Here is a 16,026-nt window from a genome sequence, read left to right on the forward strand (position 1 = left end):
TGTATGCAGAGGAGTACAAACAGCCCACCATATCCGACCCCCAGCTGACACAAGCAACCCACAAAAGGGCCACCTACAAACAGACAACTGTAGCCATAGCCATGTCAGCAAGCTAATTGCAGAACTGTGTATAGACAACCACCATGGATATACAGTAAGTGCCCACAAATTACCACACAGGTGTTAACCCATGAGGTACCTAACATGTAATGTGAGACCTGGGTACAAAAGGTGATAAATATCCTGCACTGGACAAACATGTGGCTGTAGTGTTGATCGAAACATGTACCATATACCCACCCAAACATGAAGGTTGGCAGATGTAGATAAGGGGAACTCACTGTGGCTCTGCAGCCATCCTCCATCAGCATCACAACTGACTACAATAGCCCCTGTGGGATATACCGCAGCAGACACCTCCATCAACTGTAAAGTCCACAACAGTACCCCACCAGGGGTAGCAAAGAGCATGAACAGATGCCATGTGTTGCCTGAGTAAACAAACTGCAGCCCCACACACCGCCATCCTTCCCAGCTACAGGAAAGCTGTGCCTGATGTATGAAGCCATGTCCAACCTGGAATGAATGAACATGTTGCACCTTGTACAATCTGAATGGCAGTGAGCTATGCACATGAGAGACCTGAACCCCAGCACTGACATACATAGGACAAGCTGTACAGAATGATCCATAACACAGAAGGCACCCCACACTTCAGTAAACTCCTGGTACAGGTCAGCCAGAGAGCCACATATCGACACCCCTCAAGAGGCATCCTGATGAGTGTATGGGAGATGGTAGGCTACCCTGGGTATCACTGTTATGTCAGAGGTAGACGGAGGCACAGTATACTAACCATGACATATTTAATGGCAAACTCCAGTTACAATGTGTGTCGAAGGACAAACACACCCTGTGACTAGCATCAGAAATGGCCTAGGGAACATCGCTAGTGTTTGCCAATGTCCACCCATGTTGTGGAATACACTAGCAATGTTGGACGAGCCTGGTGTAGGTAGTCCATATCTGAACATGTTGCAACATGGTCATATGTGCACAACTGGCCCCTACACAGTCTGTTGTGCTCACTATGAAGATGTCAAGCAGTCATAGGACTAAAGCCCAGGATACTGTCCACCACAGTGAAAGTACCGAACCAGTACACTATACGGTACTACAGTGTTAGGTCATTATGAAAGTATGTTGAGAACTGTCTGCAAAGTATCCCATGCAATCCCTGCAGGCACAGTATAATCCCTGTTGTGGCAGACACGAAGCAGTTGGCCAGTTAGTACACAACATGACACCCAACACACAATCATAAACGTCGCGATATTGTCGAAGTTCACACACACCCAAATATGTGGTGGACTTCAGAGTGCAACATATGGAAAGCTCACACTGGGCATGCTCGCACACTTTGATAAATGAGGCATATGTCAGACAACATGCCATGGAAAGGCTGAACTGGGCATGCTCACACACTTAGGCTATATCTCCGTTTAGCAGTTGGCCACACATATCTGGTATTTGTACGTGTCAGTCCAGGAACCAACCACAACACAGCAATCACCCCAGTGCACACAGTAAATGACCACAGAGACATAAGTGATATAGTGGATCGCCGTCATATGCAAACATCTTCCACAGATACACAAGTTGGTCATAGGAACAGGGAATGCTATGGTAATAAAGACCTGCAAACAGTAGAACAGCACAACAAATATTGTGCATCTGACAATTGAACATATGGGTGTAGAGGTCAATACTAGGCTTCTTGCCCCAGGGAATGACAGCTCAGCCAGAGTGTGCTTGGCATCTGCATCTCCAGGATAGTAGGCTACTGTGCCACTGTAAAGTAGGTCACAGAAGGCAACATGTGAGGCTAGTGAGCTGTGCCTCTGTCAAGCAGGGGCACCGTGGAGGTCTCAGGGATTGAATGTGCTAAGCCACAGCCATGTTGTCGGTGTGTGCTGTGAGAGGGTTGCTGAGGATCTCTGACAGTAGGTGTCCATCAATAACAGACTGAGGGGAGCCCTATCTGCATTCTCTGGACGATTCCACTGTCAACACTGTGTTGTAATGAGTATGTGTGAATGAAGTGCCATGCCGGAACTGTCCACAGATGTCCTCCCTCTGTGGGCTACAGCTCTGCAATGTATTAGGTCACTCTGTCTGTTGAACGGCGCATATATGGCTGATGTACAGCTGACAGGTGTCTTGTTGTGGAGCAGTCATGGGTATATGTGGGATAGCATGACCAATGCAAACTGTACACATGCTCATAGGATGCAATTGTCAAGGATTATGCTGAGTGGCCAGTATAGTCCTCCAGCATGGGTCCTCCGAAGTCATCCACCCCAGTCTACACAACTGTAGAGTCTGCTTGTGCTAAACACAGTTTGTGTGCAGTGACAACCTTGGGGGTGGAGATGAGATATGGATGTCCAGGGAAAGGTGGGTATGGTCAGATATCAACAATGGTGGTCTACCTCTGGTGTGGAACAGTGAGTACCCACGTTGCAGATGGACAGGTGCAATATGTATTCACCCATGTGGCTGTGGTGTGTGGTTCTGCCATAGCACATGGACCCACAAATTGTAGTGGCTGTAGGGTAAAGTGGTAGAGGCCTGAGTAGTTCTCACACACAATATGCCTGTACCTGATGTTAACAACTGGAATGGTGTATGTGAATACCTGCATATCCTGGCACTGTTCCCAGAGAAGCTAAGTGTGTGTCCTGGATGTGGGTGTGGTGTTCTGGACTGGTTGTGTTGTGTGTTACAGGTCCTGTGGTCCCAAAGCATGGTATAGAACATAACCTGCCAGTGCTATGTGCATATCTGACCCTGACGTAGGTGGCTGCAAATGCATATATATGCTATCCCCCACCTGACAGGTAGTACTACATCTACATACCTCTGTAGAAATAAAGATGTCAGCACCCTAGAAATACTACAGGTGCAGAGCAGTTGCCCAGTAATTCGGATAGTGCGCTCTACTAATGCGTCTCCCTCAAGTGTCGTAATATAGTTAGGTAGGGGTTTGAATCCTGCAAATGCTCAGTGTGTGTGTGTGGGTGAGTGGGGTTTGTGTGTGTGAGAGGGGAATGTCCCTTTTGGCAACTGGGAGAACACACTACAGGATGCACACTCCCCTTTCTAAACACAGATGATGTCAGCACCCTATAAGTACAGCAGGAGAAAGGAAACCTCCCAGTAATACGAATAGCGCGCTCCGCTAATGCGTCCGTCTCGAGTGTCATAACATAGTTAGGTAGTGATTTGAATCCTGCAAATGGCAAGTGTGTGTGTTTGGATGAGGGGGGTGAGTTTGTGAGAGGGAAATGTCCCTTTTGGCAACTGGGAGAATATACTACAGGATGCACACTCCCCTTTCTAAACACAGATGATGTCAGCACCCTATAAGTACAGCAGGAGAAGGGAAGCTTCCCAGTAATGCGAACAGCGTGCTCCGCTAATGCGTCAGTCTCGAGTGTCATAACATAGTTAGATAGTAGTTTGAATCCTGCAAGTGTGTGTGTTTGGATGAGAGGGGTTGGTGTGTGTGCAAATTTGTGTGAGGGAAATGTACCTTTTGGCAACTGGGAGAACACACTACAGGATGCACACTCCCCTTTCTAAACATAGATGATGTCAGTACCCTATAAGTACAGCAGGAGAAGGGAAGCCTCCCAGTAATGCGAATACTGTGCTCTGCTAATGCGTCCGTCTCGAGTGTCATAACATAGTTAGGTAGTGGTTTGAATCCTGCAAATGGCAAGTGTGTGTGCAAATTTGTGTGAGGGAAATGTCCCTTTTGGCAACTCAGAGAACACACTACAGGATGCACACTCCCGTTTCTAAACACAGATGATGTCAGCACCCTATAAGTACAGCAGGAGAAGGGAAGCCTCCCAGTAATGTGAATAGCGCGCTCTGCTAATGTGTCCATCTCGAGTGTCATAAAATAGTTAGATAGTGGTTTGAATCCTGCAAATGGTAAGTGTGTGTGTTTGGATGAGGGGGGGGTAGTGTGTGTGTGCAAATTTGTGTGAGGGAAATGTCCCTTTTGGCAACTGGGAGAACACACTACAGGATGCACACTCCCCTTTCTAAACACAGATGATGTCAGCACCCTATAAGTACAGCAGGAGAAGGGAAGCCCCTCAGTAATGTGAATAGCACACTCCACTAATGTGTCTCTCCTGAGTATCGTAATGTAGTTAGGTAGGAGTTTGAAACCTGTAAATGGCATGTGTGTGTGTTTGGATGTGGGGAGTTTGTGTGTGTGCATTTCCGTATAAAAAACATGTTAGTTTTGGCAATCAGGAGATCACACTACCTGATGCACATTACCCTTTCAAAATACTGATGTTGTCAGCACCCTATAAGTACAGCCAGAGAAGAGGAACTATCTAGTAAACCGGATAGTGCGCTTCGCTAATGCGTCTCTCTCACGTGTCATGACCTAGTTAGGTAGGGGAATGAATCTTGCAAATGGCAAGTGTGCATGTGTGTGGGGGTAGTAGGGTGTGTGTAAATGCAAGTGTGAAAAAACAGATCCTTTTGGCAAATACTACAATACACCAGATGCTGCATACTCCCCCAGTAAACACAGGGGATGTCACCACACTATCAGCACAGCCAAACAAGGCTAGTTGGCTAGTAATGCCAATAGTGTGCTGTGCTACTGTGTCTATTACCATTGTCAGAGTACAGATAGGTATGTTTTGGTAACCCACATCTGCCACATGTGGTTGTGTCACACAGTATGACCTTGTGTGGGTCTTTGTACATAACAATGCATGCCATTGCCTAAACCAGCAATGGCATTGCACACATGATGTATGTGTGTGACACATACACATAAATACCTGTGACCTGCAGTAGTTACCATGTCTGACACATGCCACGAGTGGATAAATGGTATTTGCAATGTATACCAATATGACTGTGTCTTACTGTGCAGGGTCCACACGTGGTATGTCTCTATACAGTGTGGGTGTCTATGGTAAAATACCTACAGCAGGAGATACACATCTGGTCTGGGCCATATAGTGTACATGTAGTCGATGTACAGGTGCTGCATGTTCCCACCTGTTGTGGTAGTGGTAACATGTCATTCCACTGCAATTCAGTGACCACATGCTGTGAACCCTTCAACTAGTGTGTTGTAGATACAGTAATGCTCACATACAATGTTTGGCTGGATGCAGTCCAGCCATATAAACACAGTTCTTGAGACTGTCATATTGCCAGTGTTGTTATGGAGGATAGGTGGTCTTCCTGTGTATGGGAGGGTTGTGTGTGCCAGGCTATGAACCAGATGGCAGTCCGACACACTGTTAGCTGCACATGAGTAGACCCTGATGGTTTGTGCTGTGCCAACAACCTGGAGGTGTGTGTATCTGTGGTACCTTGGGATACCACCCCCCTATCCATGTGTGCTACATGTGTAGGGGACGACAGGCATGGTATGGGGCATAACCTGTCAGTGATGGGTAACACCTGTGAGCCATGAATCATGAATCTGGTACTGCACAGCCATTGCAGTTCACCGTGCTGAGGGCAGTGTCTGGTGCATGCATCTTCTGGTGTACACTGCTGTTGTTGTGTAGCAGCACTGTTAGTGTCCTAACCTGTGTGATACCCACGGAGGTGGCTATGTAAACCATGTTCTGCAGCATAAGGCAGTATGTGTGTACCAAGGAGCTTTGCCATTATACATCGGGCCATGGGTGTCACGTGCAAGATGACCCTTGCACATCATTGTGGCTTCCCTAGCATGTAAGCACACGTTGACAGCCAGTGGATACCCTATGAATGACAGTGGAGACTGAGCATAATGTAGACATACAACACCCTTCCCACATATAGTGGTAGAATACCTGGTGAGGGTATGTTGGCAACCAACATCAGGCTCATACTGGCCTGTGCCACATGCTGAGAGATCCATTCTATGTTCTCTATCATGAAGTCCAGGGAGGTATGTCTCAGGCAGCCATACTGGCATGGTCAATGAGTGAGTCATATGTGTCCATGCCTCTGACTGACCTGTATGCATGTGTTCTGTGGTGGACCATAGTGCCCCTGAGGCATATCACTGTGACCTTCACCAGATACAGCCTGTTGAGCGGGACCCCAGTGCCGCACACAAGACAGGTACCTGACACGTCTGTAGCAGGTGTGTTGTGTAGCCCTACAGGCTGTGAGTGTGTGGCACAGGGGATGTGCGTGCCATGTGTGGCATGTGCTGTGTTCCGACGGAACATATGCCTGTGTGCCAGCTGCGGAGGTGTGTGATGCCCAGGCAGGCTGCTATTCTGAGTCCCCACATATGCTCCAGTGTGTTCAGCATGCTGTCAGTGCATGTCAATGTCTGACTTGTATTGTAGTCACTGTAATATATTTTATTTATTTATTTATTTATCCTACATTTGTTGACCGGGATAGCCCGACTGGATGCATGTCCATTTCCAGGGGAGGCCCGTGGAGACAAGCTACGAGGGTAGCAGATACAGCATTACATAATACTAGCATTACGTATTACAAACAGATTATTTACAGAGATTACATAAGTAAGCAAGTCAAACATGTTCCACAGGTTAATGTTAGTCCTGAGCACTAGTCAGGATTAAATTAAATTACACAGTAAAGTGGTTCACAGATTTTACACATTCGAGTTAGCCAGGCTTGATACATTGACATAGCCAGTTAAGTGACAAATGTTGTTTGAGTCTAGTGTTAAATTGACCTAAGGTGGACAGTAGGGTAATATCAGCTGGAAGTGAGTTCCAGGATCTACTTACAGGGTTTGCAAAGAGAGAATCACCGGCTGTGTTATTAAACTTGCTAGTCTGAATTAGTAGTTTGTTAGAGGATCGAAGTGGTCTAGGATTGTTATAGGGGGTGATAATATTTGAAGTGCAGGAGTATTGTCTGGAGTATAGAGGATTTTATAGGCCATAATCAGTTGGTTATACTGTATTAGGCTGGGTATTGCAAGCCAACCAAGCTGATTTAGATTGATGCAATGATGTGTCCTAAAAGGCATCCCAGTGGCAAACTTGGCAATGTGGTTGTAGCAAATTGAGTGTTTGTTAAGGACAGTCTTGTTCATATTCGAGAGTAGAGGGAATGCATACAGAAGGGTTGAAACAAGGTGTGAGCGAGCTATGGCACCTTTAGCTGGAGGGGCTAGGAAGGCTTTAATTCTGTAAAGTGACCCTAGTTTTCTATTGATGGCTTTGATAATTTGGTTAACATGTAGGTCACATTTGAGATTATTGTCTATGATGACACCTAATAGTTTAGTAGATGGGTCAGGGGAGATTATTGTGCCATCAGTTGATGTTATGGTAACGGTGAAAGCGGTAGACCTACGTGTTGGTGAAATAACAGCAGTTTAGTTTATTTGGGATTTAGGATCAGACGATGTTCAGAAAGCCAGTTTTCTATTGTATTAAAGGTGGTCTGGGTAGCTGACCATAACTCTACTGGAGATGTGGCTGAGCAGATCAGAGTAGAGTCTTCAGCATATTGGATACAGCTGACTTTTGGGATGACAGTATGAAGGTCGTTAATGAAGATGGAGAACAGCAAGGGCCCTAGTATAGAGCCTTGTGGTACTCTGAGGGTGTTAGGTAGAAGGTTAGAGAGTTTGTTCTGCCAGCCTGCTGTCGACCATGCAGGTAGGATTGAAACCATTGGAAGGCTCCAGTATCTAGACAGTGTTTGCAGGGTGTGGAGTACAAGTTGGTGATCAACCATATCGTATGCCTTGGAAAGATCCAAAAAGAGGGCTGAGGATATATAATTAGTGTTGCAAGTATGGTTTATGGTGTTAGTAAAGGCTAGTAGGCCTGAATTAGTGCTGTGATGAGGACGTAAGCCATGCTGAGTGTCTGCCATAATGCGATTTTGGATTAGGTGGTGCATGAATTGTCTATGACGAAAGTTTCCATAATCTTTGCAAGTGGAGAGTATAGCTATTGGCCTATAATTGGAGAATTCAGTAGAGCTGCCTCCTTTGTGAAGTGGGATTACATATGACATTTTCCAGATGGTGGGAAAGTTAGATTCTACCATGGTTTGTTTGATTACCTTTGAGACGGGGTAAGCAATAGCATCATCTGGTTTTGATAGGTACTCGGCAGGGAGTTGATCAGCAGAAAGTGTAGTGGGTTTCACTGTTTCAATCAAGGTACGGAGAAGTGAAGTGGCAACTGGTTGGCAGCTGAACGCATAAGTAGGTTTCTAGGGTGCTACTTTCAGGACCAGGGAGCTAGGAGGTAGATGGCTAGCTAGGGCCTGAAATGTCTCAGTAAAGAACTGGTCAAAACTATCAGGAACATCTTCAGGGGTATTATCAATAGTAGCAGCAGGGATTGGGGTTGATGTTTGTCCAGGATGTAGTATATATGACATGCCACCTGACAGGGTATGGCATTACTGGGTTCAGAGAGACCAGTCCCCAGATTGGCTGTGTGGTGGCATCCCACACATGTGTTGTACGTTCCTGGCCAAGGGTGATGGCTGACTGCATACATGTGGCAGCTGTGACCTTGACACATGACTCACATAAATCACAACTGGACCATAGAGGCGATTCACAGGTTACCTTTGCACATGCTACCCTAGTAGTGTGATTGCCACGGTGAGTACCAACACATAGGGCCAATGGGGAACAACATACTGAAGGTGTGTATGTGTGGGTGTACCGCTACTGTTTCATAGCACTGACATATATGACTGCACACGTGGGTAAATGCCAGGTAAGACGTGTGCAATGTGTCACAGGCAACGTACATGCGTACAGGACAGACAGTGACGTTCTGTCATGTGTAAAGTTGACATACGTAAATGCGCTATGCAGATGTCACTAGAAGTCTACAGAAGCACTGTAACTCTGCATTGCAGGTGTAAGCAGTGTTCCAGGGAACCCCAAACGAACATGCATGCAAACAAAGCTACAGTAAACAGGGCTGGAAGTAGTGCATTGTACAACAAAGAAGGGGTAACAATAACAGTAAGTAACAATGCAAATATGTAGGCACTATCAACATGTATCCAGGAATACACAGCGCAGATGCCCATGGTAGAACTGATATTATGTCATAGTTATTTGTGATTTGGATTACATTGGTACTGCACACATATCTACATGCGCGAAAATCCACATGGCATAGTCGTTGTGGGCAACTTGACACCATTACTGTACATGTCCACCATTGCATATCACTACTTGCGTTAGCTTTCCCCCTGTGCTACCCATGTATGCGGCTATCTGTTGACAACCTTACCACCGGCATGCAATTATGTGCAGCTGTTATACTTTGGTATGTACTATGGGTGCAGATAACAATTCAGGACATTCATACAGTTACTGCAGCAGGCATGCTGGGATAAACACACAGTCATAGCAGCACACTGTACTGTTACCAACATGATACTACTAATACACTTCTATGTAGTCACCCTGTGCATCAGCAACGTGATTACCTGCTCCCGCAATGATGTTGGAGATTGCAGGAGGTGGCACAGTGTCATCATATGCACAGGGTGTGGATTAGGTATGCCTGAGTCAGCCACTGATACCACCAATTGACATGTGTGTGTATGTGTGTTGGTGAGGGGCAGCAGTACAGGGTGGGGCAGTGTTGGTGCAGTGTGTGCGTGTATGTGGTCGCCCTAGGTGTTAACATTTCGCATGTGTGTATGCACGCACACAGTTCCACCTCATGGCTGCCATATACAGGGGTTTGTGGACAGCCACAGACTGCACCTGGCAGGCCATACAGAACAGTGTCTGTGTGCACGGACACGGTACCTGTGCCTGGCAGGGGTGCTACGGACCGTATCCAGTACTAAGCCAGACTGGGTACTGTCATCAGAAGCAGGAGTGTGTTGACTGGACACAAGTCCCTGTTGGGACTGTCCAGAGCCATGTGCACGTGGTCTCCTGGGGCGTTCCGATGACAGCACAGACCCAGCATTGCTGGGGCTGCTGCTGGCACTATGGGGGCGTGCTCAAGCCTGTTGTCATCCACGCCGACTGCCAGCTGCTGCTGCTGCCAGCATACGGCCACATCGATGCTGCAAATGCCCACCATTGCCCTGGCTCATGGACATCTGGTTCTGGAACTGCTGTAATATGTCCCCACAACGTCTGTCTATGACATCAGTGAAGTTACGGATAGCATCCGCAATGTCACTCATACTGTCTGTCATGGCTGTGCGACATGCTCTCAGCTCCCTCAGACCCTGTCTGGTGTACCTTTCCATACGTGACTGTGCCTGCATGACAGTCCGAAACATAGCTGAGGTTGACAGACCTCTTTGGGCACGTCGGCCAGAGGCAGTACGCCCATGGATACTCCCATGAGAACCCATGGGCAACTGTCTGTGTGGTACCATCGGAGGACCCTGCCCATGGCTGCTGTGTGGGGATGCATGTGCCACAGGTACCACATTACCCTGGTCTATGCCCACTGTATCCTGTCCATCACCTAGGGACAATGGTGACAAAGGATGTACTGGCAGGATGACTGTGCACAATGATGGTGTTGACAGCTGTGTACTGTCAATTGGCTGACCAATGGCAGACCCTGGCACACCTTCCTGTACCATTACACAAATATCATCATTACCAGTAGCCGTGGCACAGGATTCAGGTTCCCTGCTGCAGGTCACCAGAGCAGCCCCAGAACCTGTGGGAGGAAGACAGGAAACACAGTTTACAGTCTCCAGACATTGTTACCAGTGATGCACTTCTACACACATGCACACATGCACACATGGACACATGCACACATGCACACGTGGACACAGGCACACATGGACACAGGCACACATGCACACATGGACACAGGCACACATGCAGACATGCACACGTGGACACATGCACATAGGCACACATGCACACATGCACACATGCACACATGCCCACGTGGACACATGCACACATGGACACATGCACACATGCACACGTGGACACATGCACACATGGGCACATGCACACATGCACACATGCCCACGTGGACACATGCACACATGGACACATGCACACATGCACACGTGGACACATGCACACATGGGCACATGCACACATGCACACATGCACACGTGGTCACATGTACACATGCACACATGCACACATGGACACAGGCACACATGCACACATGCACACATGCACACAGGCACAGATGCACACGTGGACACAGGCACACCTGCACACATGCACACATGCACACATGCACACATGGGCACAGGCACACCTGCACACATGCACACATGCACACCCCGCAGTATACACACAGAGCACTACTGAGTTACACTACTGTTACTAGCATTATCAGGACTATTATAGGTTATGTTAAACACACTCACCAGCATGGATGGCCTGCCTTGCTGTAACCCTGGAGGGACCTGCAGAAATGATGAGATTAATGTCAGTGGGCACAACTGTGCCATTGATATTGCATATGATACAGTGTACAGAACAGTCAAGTGTACATATGGCATATTACCTGCATGCTCCATGTCGTGCTGCTGTGTGGAACCAGCCTCCATCATAATGCAGGTGTACTGCTGTTGGTATTCTGGGGCTGGAGCCACAACACTTAGGAGTAGCCCCTCCAGTCTGGTGAGGGGGGGATGTGTGGCCACCCCACCTCCTGTGGCGACCTGTTGCCTGTGGATATCTGATGCACGCTGACGGACACTTCGGATTAAATCACTGCAGTGATGTCGTACCTGCTCATATGTCCTGTTATGCATGCCAATATCATTTACCCTACGGACAAGGTCTTGCCACAGTGCAGCCCTCTCCTGCTGATTCTGACTGTTGCGGGAAAACAGGATGTCATACTCCCGCACCAGGCTCTGGTGGATCTCCTCGTCTTCCGCCACAGAGTAGGCGGGGTTACACTGACACCCCATCTCCCTGGAAGAGAACACAAACAGGATATCAGCAGATCATGTCAGCAATATATGGCACACATACTATACATGATACTCATGTGTAGTGATATACTACTACTCCCATATGTTGCATGTGTGTGTGTCATGGTGGATACACAGGTACATGGCCAGATATCAGTGCTCAGCCAACACCTGTGCAACAATACCTGCCACATTCCACACAACATAGCAGCATGCCCCATCGGTCAGCACACACTGACAGGTGCAATGCACAACCTCACTCTGGGGGTTCATCCCAAGGTACTGTATGTGGGACACCGTCCACTACTGTGATGTGGACAGAAGTTACTCGGCCTGGATATACATAGCCCACCACCACCACCAGCACAGTAGACTACTTTGATATGTATGTGATTATACAGTTATTCACTTGCTGGGACTGAGATGGTATCCATGCAGCACACTGGGCCAGTGGAAGCCACAAGCCACACTGCTGACCCCTTTGCAAATGCTTACCACGGACCTGCCACAGATTGCATGGAACTTGCACACACATTTCTAACCCAGACCCTATGCACAAAGGTTAGGCATCCTGTCCGGTGGACCCCAGACAGAGGCAGATTGTATAACAATAGCAGGAGGCTAATGCAGGACAGAGCACATTCACATTAAGGGAAGGCATCTGTGGTCAGCACTGGTACTATGCTACAGTCCGTCATAACAATGGCCACGGCCTACTCTGGGAGGGAAATGGACACAAACACTATGGATGACCACAAGGCCTTCTTCAGTTATGTTACACATATGGACCACATGCCTCAGATATGCTCTGTGTTAATACACACCTACTTAACATTCACCAAACACACGGATATTGGCAACAATCTTGCAGACATGTTCGGTGCACATATCCCCCCTCCTTCTCCCCCACCAGTTGAAATATTTATCACAGCTGGATGTAACCTCCCTATCATCTCACATGTCCAGGTGAGGGCCACCCTCAGCAGAGAAGTACACACAGCATCACTGTGACCTCATGGTATCCCTGGATGTGTGCTACCTGCACTCCGAGAGGACATACAACCGCATATAACACTGATAATTTATCTTGGCTGTACTACAGGATATGTACCTGGACAGTGGCATACAGCAACAGTGGTCCCACAACACTAAGGGGGCACCTCGACTGACCCTGGGAATTACCACATCATATGCATAATGGGCCTGGTCTGCTAAGCTATGGAATTATGCAGTATGGGATGCATATGGAGTGATATCGGGTACCTGCAGACACTTGTTCCCAGCCAGTGTGCCTTTGTGATGGGCTGATCCTGCCTTTTGAACCTGGCTGACCTTTCAAAGCAGTCACTACAGCCATTGCTGGGGCAACGCACAGACAACTGCTGCCAGGATCATGGCCTAAGACTGATTGACATGTAATGTATGGTCATCCCCTTTTGGTGGAACTACATACACACAACATATCACATGGACATACCTATGGATACAGACCTATGACACATTTGGAGGGTTCACAGTATGCACACTATTAACCTGCTACTTTGCATTACCTGTGTTTGTCGCAGCTGGTTGCATTACCACTGCTTCTGCTTGCTGCTGCTACTGTCAGTGCTGACAGCTTCGGGTGACAGAGTCACAGTGTATAATTTTTTTTTTTTGCTCTCTCTCTCTCACTTCTCGCTCTCCCTCTGTCTGCTTCCAGACAGTGCAATGAATGTATTGCATGTGTGGAGTGTTAGCACTGGATGCTTTTGTAGGTATCTGCATAGGTCCATGTGATGGCCTCTGCACCAATTGTAAGCCAGCATTTGCTAATTGCATACAGCCAGTTGTGTACTGATTGCAGTTCTCACTGTGATTTCAGGTCAGTGCTATAAAAGGGTATGTGGGATAGGCGATGCCCTTTCAGATTGTGAGGGCGGGGACCATGCTGGTATGCTGTGGACAGTGTTCTGTGAGTGTAAAGGTTAGTATCTCTCTCATGATTCAGGCTGTGTTGTATATTCACATTTCTCCATTCCTCTCTCATGTTCCCTGTAGCAAGTGTGTATGCACAATGACTCCTACAACTATATATAGATATATATTTATATATATATATATATATATATATATATATATATATATATATATATATATATATATATATATACATACATTTATATATGTACTTTAATTGACATTATTATCTACAAGCTACCAACTAGCATGGCTGTTTCTGTTCACACACTACTATTATGGAAATCCAGTAGTTTTGACAGTAATTCTAAATGACATGCTTTGTGTACTACACATCCTATATTCCCTTTACATTCATCCCTACTATTACATGTTATATTTATTTTAGCACAATGTTCTTGTATAAGAGTCATGGCTTAGTGGTAGGTCATACAGACTAGTGTTTCCAAGGTCCTGGATTCGGGACTGACAGTGGGATTTTATTTTGCTTTTGAACTGAGTACAGGACCTGTCAATCAAAGTGACTAAGGCACTTTTAAGCAGTTGTAACCGGGTTAGCGCTGGTTTGCACAGAGCTCACGCATGCGCACTGGCGGTTAGCTCTGCGCACACACATGCACACCCGCTTACAACCGCTTAACGGTGCTTACTCTGGGGCACACCCGCGCTATTTTCTTTGAAAGAAAAGAAAATGGGGAGACAGGAAAGTGGTGAAAAAGGGGTCACAAAGAGGGTAAGACAGTAGGGAAACAAGCTTGGGATTTGCAGGAGGGATGTAGGTAAGGCCCATAGCTGCCCATTTCTTCATCAGCAACAGCTGTGCATATGTATGTAATTTGGTGTGACATTTGAAACCTTCCACCCCTGAGAGAGGTGTCAGGACAACAATAATACTTGTTGTACAGCCAATTGTAATTGATAGATTCCATGTCCAGCAGACATGTGTGCGGAATGGGCAGCTATGTATGGGGCATAATTTTTTGTGGGTACAGAGTGCCCTTTTTTTTTTTTTCAGGTGAGAGTGGTATGTCAGGTGAAGGAAGTCAGTATAGCTGGGGAGGTAGGTTGGGTAGGTAAACAGACAAGACAAACAAGACGCATACAGGGGCGGTGTATGACATGTGTGGGGGGGTTACACAATTGACGGGAACGGAGGTTTGGATATCCAGAGCCCATGAGCCCACAGATGGCAACAGTGGAACTGATATCCCCACCCATAGGCAGTTGCCACTGTTCCTTCACTGCCCAGGACAGGGCTGTGCTGGGGGCTGTGTAGGCCGGGCAACAGGCATGCCTGTTAGTTGCGCCACCCATGCCTCAGGCTGGCATAGGGGCTCGAGAACAGAGTCCCGAATCTCCCTACGCACCACAGTCCGGACGCTACGGAAGGTGAGTGGTGGTTCTCCTCCAGCCACACTTGCAGAGGGGGGGTGAGCCCCATCCCCTGCAGCGCTTCCACCCGCAGGTGGCACAGGGCCACCGGAGGAGGGTCCAGACTCGGCACTAGTGCCAGGTGCACTCGCCAGCTGAGGTGGGAGAGGTGGGTCCGCTGGAACCCGCCTTCCCTGTCATCCTATGTTTTGCATTATGTCATGACAGTTTGGGTTAGCGACATATAATACCATTCACAATTAGTTGTAACAGCATGCATTAGTATTCCCATTAACCAAACACCCAGATATTCACACCATTGAACAGCGTGCAGAACACATGCATAATTTGAACAGAAATACACAGTCCAACAACATGCAGGGTTAATTGATGGCAACAGGCCATCAGGTTTGGATGTATGAACAGGGCAGATGCATCAACGGACATGCAAATATATATGACCCAACAGGACAAACGTTCAGGGGTGTTAATTGTGATTGCACATACCATTTTCACGTGGAATGGGTTATATGTGGTTATAGGGTGGGGTGAAGAAAATAATATTAACACCTTCAAATACCAATACATATGCTATACATTTCTAATAGCTACAGATATACACACACTACTGTTCTAACTACAGTTTCCTATATGATAACTATTTCAACTTGGTGATAGGACTGTTACTGCAACATCAATAGACATTTTATTGTTCTTCATACACATTCATATCTAGCTTTGTTCAGCTAC

Source organism: Protopterus annectens, chromosome 2.part2 (genome assembly GCF_019279795.1).
Source record: "Protopterus annectens isolate FY-2018-M chromosome 2.part2, PAN1.0, whole genome shotgun sequence".
In the NCBI taxonomy this organism is placed as follows: Eukaryota; Metazoa; Chordata; order Ceratodontiformes; family Protopteridae; genus Protopterus; species Protopterus annectens.